The following is an 18,511-nucleotide window of genomic DNA, read 5'->3' as shown; positions in this document are numbered from 1 at the left end:
GAAATAGTTTAGGGTTTGTGTTAAGGACCCATCAACTTTCACCATCTAGAGTTTCATGAGTTTCAAATGAAGTTGGTTAACAGTATCTAATGGCATAAGTCATTTCCATGAAGAATTATGTTTTTTTTTAAATTCTGATTACAAATATAAAACCATAGACCATATAAATACAATGTAAACCAAGTATCTGCACTATATTGCTAAGCAAAACATTCACAAACCATCCATTGGTTGTTTGTGGCACAATCAACACTGTCCTGTTTGAAAAGATTTAACATAGATTCAACTATTTACCAGACCGTCTGCAGTGTTTAGGGAAATATATTTGTACAATTCTGCTTAAATATAACCTTAGTGCAACTGGAATTACACACTTGATCTTTAAAAAAAACAACAAAAAAAACAATGACAATCCAAGACTAAGTAGTATAGAACGACTTTTTTTAGTAGATAAAGGATCTGGAATCAGTTAAAGTGAGATCCCATTTCATCATCACACAATAAGATGCTAATGCAGCATTGTTTTTGGAAAGCTATCTCCAAACATCTCCCTAAATGTGTATGATGTAGTGTTTGGGGTGGTATTGATGGAACAGGAAGTGTGTGTGCTTACACAGGCAGCCATGCAGGAAATCAAACCCAGCGCAAACAGACTCAAAGCTTAATGATTACCCTTGTTAAGCCGTCTGCTCCAAACGGCAAACCTTTAGAGGGGGACGTGTCTCTTGCTGTCTTTTTTTATTTAAACAGATGTGTATTGGATCTCACAGTGCACTGCAGGTAGATGGTTTGTATTCAGCTCCTTGACAGAGAAAATTGAGAGTCAGCCAACTGACGCTAGAGGAGAGGTGAGAATGGCAGCGACCTGTGCGTATGCTCGGTACATAAATGTAAGCGTATTGATCCAAGGTAGGGGGGAGTGTGGGATTTTTTCCACATTATTTTACCGGTGTTTTGCTAAAGCCGTTATTATCTCACGCCGCATTGAGTTTATCTGCCGTATCTCTCCAGCTCACAACATACGACGTGCATGTGTGCTCCCCGTGCTGCGTGAACGCGCTTCTCTCGCGGCATCCACAGAGATCTGCCACTGAAGATGATGGATTACTCAAGGAGTAAAACAATAGAGCAACATTATCAAATCTCACATATCAGCGGCTGCTAAGAATCAGGATGGATCCCGTGGCGTAATCAGTGGTGGCTGATCACTATGCAGTTTACACAGAGCATAATACTGCCCTCTTGGGGACGCTGGCTCAAAATTAACATACTGTTGAATGACCTTTGAACCAGACTTAAAACAATAAGACGACATCCACCTTGAAAACAGCACTCCCAACTGTGATCTCAGGTCAGATGGTTCTTGGGTGACTAATTGATTGAGCCACTCTTCTCTTTCAAGGCATAATAGCTCAATTCCCATGGGCACATCTGTTACCATGGCGATGCCTGTGTACACAATAAATACCAGTCATTGCTATAATGTTTTGCAAGCACAATGAAGCTTTTAAACTGGACCGGATCTTTCAGTAAGCTGTTTAATTTGCAAAGCAAAGATTTAATCTGCCGTGAAGGTCCTATATATCGGTAGTCACGATTTGGACTGAATAAATGTAATTAAATAATAGCTTAACAATGGATATTTGAGAAAGACAAACTATCCTCCATCGATAAATAAATAAAAGAAATAAGTAAAGCTCTTTCAAATTGTTTGCAACATTCAATTACCTCAATATCATCAGCATTAACTAATAACCATTTCAACTAATAATCATTCCAATGAACTAATCGACACTAATTACCACTGTGTGCCATTTCCACAATCTACACCCGTGCTTAAACATGAACCATTTTTGTTTTTAGAAAGCACTCTGGATTTGTGTTATGAAGATGAAAGAAGGTCTTATGGGCGTAGAACGACATGAGGCTAAGCAATGACACAATCTTTATTTTTGGTGAACTATCACTTTACAATGACTGTCTGCAAGACGACTTAAAAATCCAGAGATTTTCAGAGATAGGATCAAATCTTTATCGGAGCAGTTTTTTTGGAATAAATGTTTTAATCACTTTTTCCTTGACAATCATTTCACTGTATCTAATTTGTGTTTATTCCTTTTCGTAGTTCTATCAATGCATGACCATTATGGATTAATTCATTATATTAACACATTAACAACCATTAACAATCTCTCATTAACACATTTTTATTAATAATAACAAAGTTCAACATTGATCAATTTTTTTTAAGGCAGGTACCACATTCATTCAGACTATGATCTGGAATAAGAGCACAACAAGCTATACACTATTGGTCGACCAATATATTGACCAATATTTGGCATTTTTCAAATATCAGCATCGGCCGATACATTATTTTGTTTGCCAATATGTTTGAGGCGGGACTTTTGTTCTATTCTGTCTAATACAGATAATTCTATTATAATGATTAAGATTATTAGTAATGTTAATAGATAAGCAAACATTAGAACACTTTCTTTGCTGTCGGCATTCAGTAAATACACCTGAATGAGCCCTGAACATTTAATTTCACAAAACTCGCAGACTTAGTTGAATCTAGTTGAGATCTTGTGAAGTGTGTGACCTGTGGCCCGCGTGAACTGAATGCAGACAGGAGCAGAGTTCAGTTTCACTGGAAATGCACGATCAACAAACTGCCCTGTTGGTTACAGTATTTACTTCCTTTTTAATTATAATTGTATTTCATATTTTTAAATGTTTAAGTTTTTTTCATTTACACATTTATATTTCAGTTTCAAATTTCTTAAATATTAATTATAGATATTGGCATCGGCCTTCAAAAAAAACATCAGCCGACCACTTCTACATACATAAGCAAACCCTGTTTACTCAGATTCATTCATTAAAAGGAACAAAATAAGTCTGAAACATGAGCTGTAAGTTTAAAACAATTATTTAGAAAAACTTTTGACTGCTATGGGTTAGAAGGGAAATTTTTTTATTACTATTTGCCATGCACATTTGGTACATTTTAGCAGGTTAAATATAATTCATATTAAAGCATGTAATATTATTCATTGTTTTAATCAACTATGTTCTTCTGTTTATCAGAAATGCCTGAGGCATATTAAGTACTGTATTGTATTATGTTCTGTATGAATCCTCAATACACCTGGATATCAGAATCAATATTAGCCATATTTATTACCATATGATTAGGACTGGCCGATATATTGAGTTAGTTAATATATTGACACATTCTTTATAAGAGATATGGTATGAGACAATACCATTTACAGTATATAAATATACAATATTTACATATGGGCACATATGAAAAAAAGCAGAAGACACAGAGCAAGCTATTGCTGGGCAAATGCATAATCCAATTTGTCCGGAAAAACATGAAACCTGCTTTATATTAAGTGATTTAAAATAACTTGTAATGTATATGGCAATTCAGCCAAAAAATAGCTGCAGACAGATTTCTGGCCATATTGCTATACTAACTATACTTTTTGTAAAGGTAGTTTGTTGAAGCACGTAGAGCTACTAGGGCATCAGCTAATTTCCCAAGTCGGTTGCCAGGATTCAGCAAGGCGGACAGATTTGAAAAAATGGTCTAGAGAAGAGTGCTTAATACAATAATCTCAGATGTGCTGGTGGCAGAGGAGGGTCTGCTTTAGCACAGAAAAATAAATTAAGAATGGAGCTCTCAGCTGCCACATTAATGAGGTAAACCAGGAACACAGAGCTCACTTACACCTGCTAACCGCAATTGAGTGCCAGCTCACTGACTCTTATATTAGAAAGTGAGAAAAAGAAAGTAAGAAAGAAATAAAGAATGTGCTAGGGAACACAAACGCTGCCTATTTCAAACAAGACATTATTGAGTCTGCATGCTCACTGCAAACACGAAAGTCAAATGTTCCATTCCGACAAATCTCATTTTCAACAAAGGTTTTTGCTGGCAAAAAGTATTTTTCATAATCCAAGACTAAATCACATACAATTCCTGTAAATATGAAAATGATAACACACTCCATACACAATGACACTTTGATATGCTTTACATACCCTAAAAGACAAGTTATTTAGTAAAATGCATTTAAATGAATACTGTTCATTAATAATAAAATATGTTACTATATATTTGAATAATAACATTATAAATGAATAATAATAAGAAGAGTAATAATGAGAAGAAGAAGAAGAAGCAGAAGAAAATTGCCATCATATGCATCTGGCTAGAACATTTTTGCTTGCAAAGGTTTTGTGTACAACCACAAAATGAGTCTCTCCTTGAAAAATAAAACAAGCCTAAAAGTATGCCTCCAACTGGGGAAAAACCAAAAAGAATGAAGAGAGAAACAGAGTGCAAATGGAGGGAAGCCTTGATCAAAGCGTGTCTCCTGAGCAAGGACTCTCAGCCCAACAAAAGGTCAAGGGCACTTTAAGCTGTGAGAACTGGATGCACCCACCGAGCATCATTAACATGAGTGCTTGCCTGTTCTCAACTTCTATACGGTATACGCACTCCTAGTTGAACAATACACCCATTAGGTCATTGATAATAAATGGAAGCCTTTGAAAGATGTGCTTCTGCATTTTGTCGCAAGTGTAGGTTTAATTCTTAGAATAAAATTGATATTCACATCCCTTCCGTTGTGCGATTTTGCAGACATAATTTCAAAACCAGCAAATCTAACGCAAGTATAATCAGTTTAAAATGAGCTGAATTGATAGAGTGTGTTTGCATGCGGATCTGGAGCAGATACATGCAGGAGATTTTAAATGCATTTTAGGCAGAGAAACCCCTCGTAATTACTTCTGATAGTTTAATTATGCTTCCCGTTTGCCAGGAGCATCAACCTGCCAGACTCAAGCGAAACAGCTTTATTTTCATCATCTCCTCACGGTCTCTTTCTGTATTTCTGCGGATGCCTGGGCACCCTCCATGTTTTCTTCGGTGAACGCAGGTGTTCATTTCAGAGTCGTCAATGGTGAACTAGATGCAAACACACAAACATGTGCGCGCACCCCCCTCTCTTCTCCTCCTGACACCTGTGGAGGCCATTGTTTCTGACAGGAGAGGAGGACACGCTGCAGATGTTGGGATGGTAATGAAGTGTGAGAGAGGAGACGTCCAGGATGTCCATTGCAATCACACTCCGCACTTATAATCTTTGGCTCTCTTAGTTAATTAATACACATCTAGTCTGCGTAGGTTGGGGTTGGAGGCACTGTGCAGTTGCCCATCCTGGTTTCAAGGCCAATATAAATTTTAGCGTTTCTTTTCAGATTTATTCTAAAACACAAAGCTAATACCTGTAGATGAAAGCATGGTTCTTCAAAGATGAAGAAGTAGTACGATTCCCTTGCCCGTCAGCATCTGGTAAACACCTGTGCTCTCAGCGTTAGCAAGGAAGACTGAAGGAGACGGTCCCACTGGGAGCAATTTAATGGAGGCATCAGAGAGTTGGAGTGAGCTGCTGTGATTTAAGAGCCGCCTCATTGACCATTCCACTCAGGGTGAGCAATTAAGACTTCTTCATAGCCCCTATTTGACCCCGATGACCTTAGACCGAGGGGAACTTCACAACTGTACTGCAAACAAAGGCTCTTGTTTATGCATTCATACACAGTGCCCCCCCCTCTTATATGCTCTACACATTTTAAACTCAAATTATATAGCTCAATGACAAATAAACCATCACAATAAACAAAACGTGTATTTTATTCATGTTGGTCTCAAAAGGTTTTGTAAAATGTTTTTATGAGGGTCTGAAGGGGTAATTTCCTTTCCTTTCAATTTTTTTTTCCTCTGCATGTTGGTTGAACTGTAATATTATTGTCCTCCCCAAAAAGATAAAAACAAAAAAGAAAACATTCAAAAAAATTCTAGAAGAGGGTTAAACAAGTCATTGTAGCTCTGAATTGCATTTTGATGCATTTTTGAATAATTAAAAATATCTGGAAATTAATAAAGGTGTCAAGTCACATCCAATTATCAAGCACAAACCGGCATAAAAAAAAATACTCAGTCTGGACAGGTGAGGCTATATTTGTGTGTGGGTCTGTACAGCAGGATCAGCGCTGTGGATTGGGCAGAGGATCAGGTCGGCTTTAGAGAGCACTCATTAAATGTGTTTGTCAAGAGTCTGATAATTAAATTATCATGCATAAAACTGCTGCACCATCTAGTTAAATCTGGTCAAAAAAATGAAGCTGTGCAGTAGAATCAGCTCCCTGAATTCTGGAGTTACATCAACTGTAGCCTTGAAGTCGACTGATCTGAAAACATTCCTTTAGAGTGACGTCTGTTTGAGTGTTGGAGGATTGAAGGCCTTTAGGGACAATGAAAATCGCATATAGTTGCTTCAAAGCAAACAAACATTCAGTGTTGCACTGTGATAAAACACAAAGAGCGTGTCAAGAGAAGGACGAGTGAATTGGAATTTCCATTGGTAGTATGTAACTATAATATAACTTTAAATATGTCATAAGTTTACTTGAATCAGTAATCATTACTGATTTATTCCCACAAAGAGTACAATTTATGCAGCTAACTATCATATATCATTTATGACTTTCTTCCTTGGAAAATAAAAAACAGTATCTGTTTTCCAACAGAACCATTCAATGACCAAGACCCTTGAATGTACAAAGAATCAGAAATACCATTAAAGTAGTCTATATATGTTATTCTGTCAAATAGACATTACGACAGTTTAATGGAGTAGAAAGCAGTAAACATTTGAAATAACAAGTGCAAATATTTAGTAGAGCTGGGAACATAAATCGAAAAACGATTCAGAGATTTTACAAATACGTCGCGATTCTTTCTCGAGTCAACACACTTGAACCTAAAGTAATCATTCACAAAAGGTCGAAAAGTAAATTACAAGGGTGTTGAAACTAATTAAAAGGGTGTTCACAATGGGCTGTGTTTATATTATTCATGTGTCATGAAAGCAGTCTAAATTAAATTACATTGCACCATCTGGAGGTCAAATCTAAGCTGAGAACCGATTCCAGAGAGAACAGCAATGAATTTTTGAGACTTTAGAACCGATCCACGAATCAATTTTTCATTGATTTATCATTGTAGCCCTATTATTGTAAAAGCTAATTTTGAAAGTTCAGGCTTTTAGTACTAGCAATATTCATTCATCTTTACGTGAACTTTCCAAAGCAGTGAACTAGGTGTTGAAATGGAATCACCTCTTTTCTTTTTGCCTGACGGTATTAATAAAATGCATGACATGTCTTTAATTGCATGTCAGTCTAAGATGATTAAAGTTACCAGGTTTCAGTCCACTCTTAAACTTAAGTCTTCAAAGTATATATTGGCTTTCAGCTTTATCAGAGGCTTTTGTAAAAAAACAAAAACAAAATGGCAAAATAGTGTACAGTAGCACGCACACATGCACGCAGCAGGTGATGCATGTGTGAGAGAACAGAGTATTTTAGCACTCCCCAGGATCCAGTATTAAGTAAACTAATGACCCAACAACACAGTTGGGCTTTGGTAATACATCACAACGCCTAAACGAATTGCCCTGTCCCACAGCAATGGGACATCGATAGATTCCTTGTAAAACACAGCAGTCGTGTGCGGAAACCTTCATAATGGGAAAACGTGCTTAAACATGTAAGTAGGTCATTTCTAAAAGAATCAATAACACAGAAGTCCACACGAAATCAAAATTGACCCCATTTACTATAATATACACTAGTCTTTGGCAAAAAAACTAATTGACAAGTTTTTAGTCAGTTTAAACCAACGGATTAAAATAGCACAGGCAAAATGAAAATGCTCATTTACTTTCCGACAGTAGTTGGCGCTTAAAATAATATAACACCAAAAGAGCTGGTTCAGGATTCTTCCTTCCTTCCTTTTCTTTTCAGCGCAATGGAAAATAGTTGAGAAAAAAAAACTGCATTCATTGCATTGACGGCATGCAAATTTGTGAACCGATGCATTTCCAGATGTTTATTCAAACTGAAATGTTTATTGCACTGGAGTTTTCACACCAAATAGTTATCTTGGCATGAACAGGCTTATCCTTTTCTGCAGAAAAATCGAATTAATGGGTTGCAAATGCTTTATGTTGATATTTGTTGACGTAACCATTACCTACTGCATACTCAGCACAACAATCCTTCATCTTAACAATTTTAAATGTAATTTTCAGATAGTACACAAAGCACCCAACATTTAAATGAAGTGATTGCCTATAGTGCAAGCGACAGCTGTTTTTTATAGTGCGTGAGATTCACATGTACAGAGGCAGGAAGGTGTTTGTGAGGCTGTTGTTGCCTCTAAGGCAGATGGTTTTTGGGGTCGGGGGATGACAGATGAATTGTGCTAACATTATGTGCTAAAAGTCTGGGAGGTTTTCTGCCTGCCCCAGTTTTACTATAACCACAGACGAGCAATGAGATGCGTTCACTTAGCAGATACAGCAGAGCTGAGTGATGGCAGTGCCAAAAACACTGACTCAAGTGAACACTTTTCATGGTTTCAATTAATGCTTCGGCAGCATTGACAACACATCAACATCTAGAGCAAGCTATAGATTACAGTTTATAAAGTTTTAAATATATCTATTTTTCTTACGTAAATGCACTGATTTAGAAGGCCATTGTGGAGCACTTTTTTATGACGAATGGATGCACTTTATTAGGCTTCAAAATCTCACCTGCCATTCACTGCCATTATAAAGCTATGGCAGCTATAGTTTAACGCTATACAGCTACCAACACTTGTTTAGGTCTAGTATCTGAAAGGAAAGTAAGAGATACATGTAAGAACATCCATGAGCTCTTGTTTTTAAGCTTATCGGCTGTAATAGCCGGCAGACAATTGTGTTGTCGTCACGGCTGTGCAGAAGACACTGCAGGGACAAATGTGGCAGCGTGAGAGTTCCCTGCCTGGCTAAAGCATCCACTGTTCTCCTTCAAGCCCACGCTCTGCCACTTTGGATATGTCATGACCAATAATGATGAAAAATTGGACTGTTCGCGCCAATCCTGCTCTGAGACCCGGCTCCGAGTGCTTTCGCACTCGCCTGGAGGTGCAGAGCCCCTTGCGCTCAAAACAAAATGGCATTTTAACAAGGACTGAATCAAACACAATGCCTTCCCAAATGGCTACTCAGCTTCCTTAACCAGGGCAGCTGTACAAGATGTACTGTATGACTAATCACTACCAGAGCCTTTACTCCACTGGTTTACACAAGTATGACAGTTCTAACTAATTATTTGCACTATTAAAATCAATAACATTAAGTGTGTGGGTGTGTGTTTGCAGTACTTTTGACCTTCTTTTTTGAACATCTACATAAATGTTTGACCACACAGTGTCCTTGCGGACTGTGTAGGCTTTTCTACCTACTCAATTTGAAACTTTGAAGGACGACACGCTGTGTACTGAAATGAACAGAAAAGAAAAGAGAACCACACAAATGTTAAAAACCCCTTTTTTATCCTTTATCAATACAAAAAGCTTTTTTTTTTTTTACCCTTTTCCGCTGCTGAAGGGTAAAATCCAGCTTAATGTTGACTTCCCCTTCCCCTTGAGGACTTTAATATTTTCTCGACGGCTTGACTATCCATATTTCAATAAGGTGTGTTTGTGTCGTCTCCATCCAGAGAGCGAAATCAATACTGCATTAGTCAAACTCTTTAACCCATGAAGGGGAAACAGATAGCTAAGTGACACAAACCTTTTCACTCCGGCACCTCCCACATGAGCGCAAATAGGCTGCTTAGAAATTGGGTTGCAGCCTTTGCATTTGACATATCGAATGAGAACGACAGATTGACAGAGGTAGAGCACAGTTTTCATATTATTTGGAGCATGTATTGATTTCTTCAGTGACTCAAAATGAGGTATTTGAACCAGGTTGGGAGCTTGATGTGTGTACTGCTGAAAAGACTAGTCAACAGAATATGTCTGGGGACACGGGTCGACTAGTTAAACCATCAAGACTAGCTTGGTCAGTCGAGCTCTGCTTGTCAAAAGCATGGTTATGTGTCCCTGACTTTCATGATACTTCACAAGAACCTTCTAATGCTAAAATCTATTATGCTATCATGTTTTTATTGCGTTTTATTGTGTTAGTTAGTTAATAAGAAAAGGAAGAAAAAATAAAGTCAGATGCTGGTAGCGTTCCCAATAAAGAATATAATGTTTTAAGCTGATTATCAAGCTTACTTTACAATAAAATTTATCAAATAACAGAGAAAAAAAAAAACTTTTTATGAAAAAAACAAAAAAAAGTGTTCAGATCAAATCAGGCAAAATAGTAAATGAGTAAATAAGTAATTAAATATAGTATAGCCTTATTTTTTTTACAACATGATATTTAATATATAACACATTATTAGAATGACGAAAGAAAATTGCATGTGATGTGTTTTAACTTAGCATCTTAAGAATAGTTGGTTTAGGTTAAGATGAAATTTTAGACTTGGTCTAAGATGGTCTTTTCAGCCAGATGTGTTAAAGTGAGCACTTGCTCACAAGATGTGTGTTGTATTTTGAGTTGTGTGTGTCATGCGGTTTTGTGAATTAGCAGTCCGTGAGGCATGTCTGGTGTGTATGGTTTGTTTAGATGCCGTGTGTGTGTGTGTGTGTGTGTGTGTGTGTGCTGTGGTTGGCTGGGTGGCAGGTGATAAAGGCTGAGTGGACAGATAGGGGATGAAAGCCATGCAGGTGTTTGGCTGTGAATGGACAGGGAACCTCTCCAGCCCCCTGGCATTTCTAATGAAACCAAACGGATGCACGCGTGTCTGTGTGTGTATGTGTGTGTGTTCACGTCTGGTCTTTGAAGCCACCGGACAAAGACTAACCTTTAACTCAAGGTAGCTTGCTGCTGAAGCTGGCCTCAGACTCTCTCTCTTACTGAAGTCACAGGGAGCAGCGTTCTTCAGATCTGAAAATGAAAGAGCAGAGGTTAACAAAAACTATTATATCATTTTGAATCTATGCATGATGAAAATCCTGGATTTCAAAAAAAAAAGGAGGAGGCGGAAGTCAGTTCATTTAGTCACCATCTTAGTTACACACCCAGGAAAGCTGACGTTTTAGTATCAAATTAGATATATTTTTTCCCCTAGTTTTTTTTTTTATTTGAGAATGCATTGTAAAAAGAAAAAAAAAATTATATGTCAGACACATTATGGCTTGAGTCCTGCTTGACCTGGTTAACATAATGTGGAGAAACAGCTGAAAGGAAACCATAAGATGTTCTCAATCAATAGACTTAAATGCAAGCATTAAGAAATAACCCATAAAGCCAGTGTCATTTCCTCCGGTTGATTTTCCAATCAGCTGGGTAATCTCACTCTCTCAGTGGGAAAGACGAGTTTGGTATTGACAGGTTGGTTTCACAGCTGACGTCCTACGTGTTCATTTGTGGGTTACTTAAATAGCGTAATGTGCTATGGAACTGGGATAAAGAGCAGTCAGACATCTTCACGCCACAGGTACTCCCCGTCACGGGCAGGGGCTAAAAATGCTGCCCATTTCAAAAACTGTTTATGGAGAGTTCATTTGCCGCGTTCTGAACCCTAAACACGTTTTTCAAAAAAGCCGGTATTCCACGTTTTACTGCAGAAGCAGACAAGCACCACTGCTGTTTTTGAACAGAAGCAGTTAAGTCCATTTTTGCGAACCAGTGAGCTGTATTCATGCCAGGTGACAAGACTACTACATGCTAACTGAGTAGACTTTCGTAAATAAAATAAAAAAATTTTCATCATCTAGTGGTTGGGGATGGATCATTTTGATGAACTTGTGACATCTTCTTCAGGGCTTAAAAGGAAAATACAATCCGAAACCTTTCATGAAACCTACAAAAGTAGCGCATTACAATGGTGAGGAAAAAGCTCTGTATATTGTGTGTAACATCCATACAATCTATGATGTATAATTTCTTCATCAACATAACCCAAATTCAGTTTGATAATTATTACTTGGATTCCATAATAAAACAAAACTTGATTTTAATAAGAAAGCATTATCAGTATTTACAAATTAACAAATTAAGTGAGCATATTCGGACACAATCTTCTTCTCCATTGCAGTTCTCCAATGTGAACCTGCACCTCCATACAACTTATGTCGAAGTCACTGACTCATTGATTTGGTTGCAGCGGATGTTTGCTTAACATCTCCCCGGAGGGAAAGATTATCAGTGAATAATGACTTTAGTAGTAAATAAATAATGAATTGAGCTTTCATGTGACCTTCTAAGACTTGACATACATTTTATATATAGAACACTATTATGGTGATTTTATAGTGTTCATAGCAGGAATCACTATGCTCTGAAAAAAAGCAATGTAACAATTCTTCAAAATCGTCCTTTTGTGCTCTACGGACAGAAAAAATACAAATAAAACACGGAACAACATGAATATTTTAACAACAGTGATGTTTTCATTTTTGGATGAACTATTCCTTTAAAGACGACACACAGAATTCTCCCGAAAGCAAACAGAAAACTCTTTTCAGAGCGCACACATTTGGCTAAAGCTATTTGAATACTAGGACGAATTGCGCTATTCAATGGGCAGCATGTGGCTGCCAAGCAGAGCAGATTGCTGAGGTGACTATTTAAAGTAATCATATGGACAAGCTCACACAGACTAGATGGTTTTGGTGTTTTTAATGTGAAAATGAAAAAGTGATTTGTCTTTGTCAGCGGTGAAGCCTGAGTTATTGATAACAGAGCGTGCGCACAGCAGCATCAGCTCCGAGAAGGAGAAAGCCATGGAGGGAGGGGGAACAAACCGAGCTTCTCATCCATATCCTCTCTCTCCTCAGAGGCTCTTTATCCAGGCTTTGATGCACAGATTAAAAGCTATTACTTCAGATTGGCAGGTGTGGAAAAGCAATGCATGGATAGACAATCACATATGGAAAAAAGAAAACAAAAGCCCAACCTTTTATCAGGCGAACAAATACCATCTTTGTTGGCACTGGGACAAGAATGTCAAGATCTACTGAATTATTTCCTTTGTATTAACATAAATGGAGGAATTCATGAAGAATGAAGCACCTGCTGTTACCGTTTACTTGAACAAACTGACAGCACTGTTTACCATATTATATGAAATATTGCACTTTTTTTCAGAAATCGTATTGCTTAATATTTTTGTGCAAATCTATTATTTATAGTATGTTCAGAAGAGCATTTATTTGAAATAAAAAACCCATTTGTAACATTACAAATGTACTTCATGACAGTTTTTATTAAACTTAATGCATCTTTCCTAATAAAAGTATTAGGAAAAAACAAAGCACTTATCTCAGGTTTTTGAATGTTTCTTAGAATAAATGTTTTCAATAAATAAGTGCGCAGTTAAAATATCATTCGGATAGAAAAACAGCCTGTTTGCAAGGAAAAGACTGACAATGAGTGGCCTTACATAATCTCTGCTCAATCACCCGACAAGGTCATGTATAAGAGTCTTTTTATCACGAAAGCCCATAAACCGTTTAAGCAGACACTTGTAAATTAGCCAAAAATGGAGGGAACAATTTATTGGTAACCCCTCCTTTATGTAAAAGCTCTCACGATAATATATATAAAAAACTAGATATAAACTGCCTTTGATAAATCAACATCGGTGTCAAAATATAATCAGTGGAAGAAGCGTTTCTGGATGTCACTGATGTTGACCCACACTTTGCGGTGTGCCTTCGGTATCACTTGTCCCTGTTGCCCGGCTGTGGTCGTGTTCCAGCTTTGAGTCCATTAGAGTTGCTTTGAAACTACTTATGTGAGGTCTGAACCGCTGCCAGAACGAGCAGCTGCTTCGGCGTGTAAATCATCCTGTATAATGCAGAGGCTGTAAGCATGAGAATGCCCAGCATCCCTGCCCACCAATCAATGAAGCGCCAGCAATCTGACAGTTCCTACCGACAAGCTCTCGAAACAAACGACACGAGCGGCGCAATGATGGTCCCCGATGGCCGTTTGTCTGCCGTCTACCTCACCAGTTAATTAGTTTCAGGTGTTTTTTATGTTTGTGGCTGTGAAAGAATGACTTGTCATTCAACATCCCTGTCTCTTATGGTTTCCTTTCATGACTGGCTTCGCTCTTCATCCCTCATTCTCTTTCATTCCTACAGTTCTGCTCTACATCATTGTTTCTGTTTGGGAAGCTGCCGTGCATGTCCTCGTTTACGTTCTTTGCCTTTCTTGAAAATGGGGTCGTGATACAATGAGAATGAAATGCCAGTGTTAACTTTGGCAGCATACTGCCAAGCGGGCTTGGTATTTTCAAGTCTTTTCAAAAAAGATTTTTAAATGTTTGCTTAGATCTTCAAAGTTTAATTTATTCAGCTGTCTCATCGTCATCAGATAATTTCATGTCTCACATTTTTCAGTGTCACAATAATGTTAATGACAACTTAAGGGGTTTTATTTTTCTAGTGACCAACATATTTTGCTAATTCAAAATGTAACATTATTATCCACATTTTTGACTAACAGAATATGACCTGTTTATAGTCGGTAATTGGCTAAAGCTTATACTACTATTGTTCCTACTTGAATTAAAGGTGGAGTCAATTCCTCAAACCAAGCAGCTATCTGGCCAATGCTGGAAATACGGCCAACTAGAACCCACTGCAAAGTCTGTGCAGACAAATCAACCTTTGCCCTCAAGCTCACAAATTCCCATTTGTGTGGATTGCTACTGAAATTATTTCTGAATTCATTTCGACCACGCCTTAAGTGTATTCGAAAATTAAAAATGTTGGTGTCTAACACACCATTTCTATTATAGACGGGGCTGCATATTGAAATACCTACCAAATTGTCTAAATACTATAGTCTCATCAATCTTGTCTGCGAGTCAATCAAGTACTGCTGTTAGTTGCAGTTTTTTTTCTTGTGTTTTTTGGCACAGTGTTGAAATGGATTTCATAAAATTGGTAATGAAAAAAAAGCATCACTCAGAAACCGATATTAAAGTCAAGTTCTTTTACTAGTGTGGCTTTTGTGATCTTAAAAAATGACCTCAGACCTAGTAAGTAACCACCTAGCAAAACACAGCATCGCATTTTGGTTTCTTTTTTTCATTCAGTCACATTGGAAAGTAACAGTGTGATTTCCATTCCCTGTTTTTGTTCAGTCATCTATGCTTACCCCAGCTTAGCATTTCTCATTACATGCCTGTGCACAGCATCCCTTAAAAGGTCAATGACTGCAATAGAACCAAAGCCTGCGCTGAATGCTGTTAGCCTACAAGCAGCCTGAATGCGTTTACATGCTATCATGAGGCCACTCAGCGCAACCGCTGCAGATGGCACTGTGACATATTTCATATCCATGTGTTTCAGAACAGAGGAAAGGGGATTATATTCAATCCATGTCTATTAATTGCTTTCACGTCCCGATATGTAACAACAAGCACAAGACAACAACTCCGTGGCCTTTGATTAAAAGCTGTGTAGGAGCAGTAGTGTGTATGACAGCAGAGATATTGCGATTGTAATGCAGTTTGAGTTTTGAGCTGTAGAGCCTGCTGACCCATGTGACTTGCCACTGCCAATTGTGACAGGGATCCATTTGATGATCATCCAAGAGGACACTCGAGACCCAGTTATGTCTACTGGTGTGCATGTAGGCCCATGTAGTACAAAGACACATCCTACATCCTATTTTCCAAGATAGACACCCCAAAATGAGACATAGAATTTGGTTCTAATGTTACAGTCATAGATGTCATTTGGAATGGCCCCACTTTTAGCCAAGGCCAATTTTGTCCCCACCACTCTGTGAAATGGCTCACTGAGATGTGTCTGAAAAAGCACATACAAGTGCCTAGCAGGAGTCTCACTGCATCGGTGTTATAACGAGTGGAGATCTGGTGCTAGAATTTATTTTTAATGTCGCCATCAGTGGTGGAAAGTGACAGTAGCAATGTTCTCTTCTCACACTGCAGTCTATCGATTTTCCATGGCTGTCTTTCCATTCTAGTGAAACCACTAGATAAAGTGCAAACAAATATGTTTCTGCTGCTAATATAGATCCACTGAAATAAATAATAGGCTATTTTAGGCCACATTAAAACCCACAAATCCCTTATACTCTAAACACCAACAAGACTCAATTTAAATTTACACAGCAGACCCATACATTTATTCAAACAACAACTAAATATCTAACAAAAACAAAATTAATTATTATTATTAATATTATATTAAATGATTGATTTGACAGGAACAATATTTATTTACATGCGGACTCACGGCCCTAAAGGTCTGTAAGAATTTTGAAAGAAATTGTCCACTAGCTCATGCAGCAATGAAACTCGTGGGCATGTTCGACTCACGGCCCTAAATTAGTTTTTTGAAAGAAATTGTCCACTGCAATCACATTGCATTTCAAATATCTTCACAATATGCATATTATTTGATAGATCTCCTCATAATGAGTAAATTTACCTCAAGAACCATTGTTGTTAATCAAATCATTCATTAATCAGTAATTATCAATAAATGCTAAACATTTGCAACATGAAAACTATAATTCGGTTATTTATAAGTTCTTTATATAAGGTACCCACAGACCTATAAATACTAAAAGAAAGCCTACAAGTTATTTCATTCTAAACAAGCATGCAAGATTTAAGAGAGATTGGGCAAAAATAACACTATAAAATGGTTATAAATGTTAAAAACACAGTGTTGTATGAGAAGTTGCCATTTTTAATCACTAGATGGAAGTGGGAAAACATTAAAGGGGTTATTAAACTCCCTAAACAGCTTAGACATGATAAAATCAATGCTTAAAATCACATTTTGTCAACGTTTGCTATTTTGTTCATATAGACACTTCAGTTTTATGTATTATGTATTATGCCAGATTATAATTAAGGTAAAACCTGAAAAAGATGTGTAAACTTTTAAAAAGCCTATTTTGTGTTTTACTGTCACAGCCAGGTTGGACAAGACCACTTTAAATGCCTTAATGTGCCTGAACCCCGCTAATCGCTGCTTGCAGCTATATTTATTATTATTATTATTATTATTATTATTATTATTATTATATTATTATTATTATTATTATTATTATCATAATAAATACATGATTAAAAATAATTATTGGTTCGATTGGATATTGATTGACAACAACAACAACAATAATAATAATAATTATTATTATTATTATTATTATTTAAAATAAATACATGATTAAAATTTTAGATTTGAGTGGAACAATATTATCATTATTAATTATCATCAATATAATGGTGATTTGATTGAAAAAAAATATTGATTTGATTGTAACAATATTGACACCAAAGGAACAATAATTCAAAACATCTCTGTTATTATTATTATTATTATTATTATTATTATCGCCATTTCATCATCATCGCCATTTTGTGATTTTTTAAATGAGTACCATTTTAACTTTCACTGACAATACCTGACAAAACTTGTCTCCTTGACTACCTGATCTCTTAGAGCAGACTATTGTCAACAGTAAACAAATCCAAATATTTGTTTTTCACCTAATTAATGTGCATGACCAAAGCCTTCTCCATTTCTTATGGCCCAACCAACAAATAACGGTGACCAATTTCTCCATTAATAATGGTATTCAAAGCCAATGGGAATAATTTGCCTCAGAGTTTGCAGTCATTAGACGAAATCCCATAATAAAATGCTGAAATACAGCTGGCGAAATTTGCTAAAAAGAAACAGATCATTATGTTTAGAAATGGCAGGGGCAGCGTTCACCCTGGAGTGAAGCAGAGCAGGTTGTCAGAGTGATGATGAGGGTGTGATTGTCAGGCGAGCAGGGTACACTAGCTCTGGCACGTCCTACCACAATCACTGCAGAATAGCTGGCTAACAGCCTCCGAAATGATTGGGAGCCATCCCTCCCTCCAGACCTCCAAAGCCCGTGTCCAAAGCACAAGACCTCCCTCAGCTGGAGGGAGACCAGAACCGGCCATCTGCCTCGACTGCGGCCGACTCATTATACTGAGGTGACCTCCGCGGTGACGTCGCAATATGTAAAGTTGCGCCGTTAGGGATGTATTGCTGTGGATAACTTGGGCAGAGCACAGCATGACAGACGGCAATAAATGATTTGGCGACTTATCTTCTTTTTTCTTGCTTTATCCCCAACATTCATCTCCAGCTATTTGATAGTCTGATACTGGAAGACAAAAGCAGCTCATTTGAGAGATGTGTCACTCTACCCTGCTGATTTCCACTGAGCCGCTTTCAGTCGCTGATTTAAGTTACTCTTCAGGCACTGTCAGCCAACAACAATCCTTGCGAGCCCTGATACAAATTAGCATAGTTTTGAAACAAAATCAGTTGGACTTTTTTTTTTCTAGCATTGCTTCAAAATAAGTTGGCTTTTTATTCTACATATATTTAATTAACTATATTGTTCATTTTAATAATTGTTGTATTAATTTATATCAGGGCTCATAAGTGTCCTGCAGAGTTTAGTTAAACCTGAACTTTTGTTGAGGCTAAAGC

The 18,511-nt window shown here is 37.3% G+C and overlaps 1 protein-coding gene across 3 annotated transcripts in view; it reads right to left on the bottom strand.

Annotated features, from left to right (window-relative positions):
* The window catches only part of syt1a (synaptotagmin Ia), a 157,816-nt gene that overhangs the window by 72,930 nt on the left and 66,375 nt on the right, over positions 1 to 18,511 (bottom strand). For all 3 annotated transcript variants that reach the window (XM_043236652.1, XM_043236655.1, XM_043236654.1), the window contains exon 3: positions 10,843 to 10,925. The gene's annotated coding sequence lies outside the window, so the exon portion shown is untranslated. The remainder of the gene's footprint in view (positions 1 to 10,842; positions 10,926 to 18,511) is intronic.

This window comes from Puntigrus tetrazona, chromosome 4, assembly GCF_018831695.1.
Source record: "Puntigrus tetrazona isolate hp1 chromosome 4, ASM1883169v1, whole genome shotgun sequence".
NCBI lineage: Eukaryota > Metazoa > Chordata > Actinopteri > Cypriniformes > Cyprinidae > Puntigrus > Puntigrus tetrazona.
The sequence above is the reverse complement of the archived record's forward strand: the minus strand, read 5'-3'. Positions and strand labels throughout refer to the sequence as shown.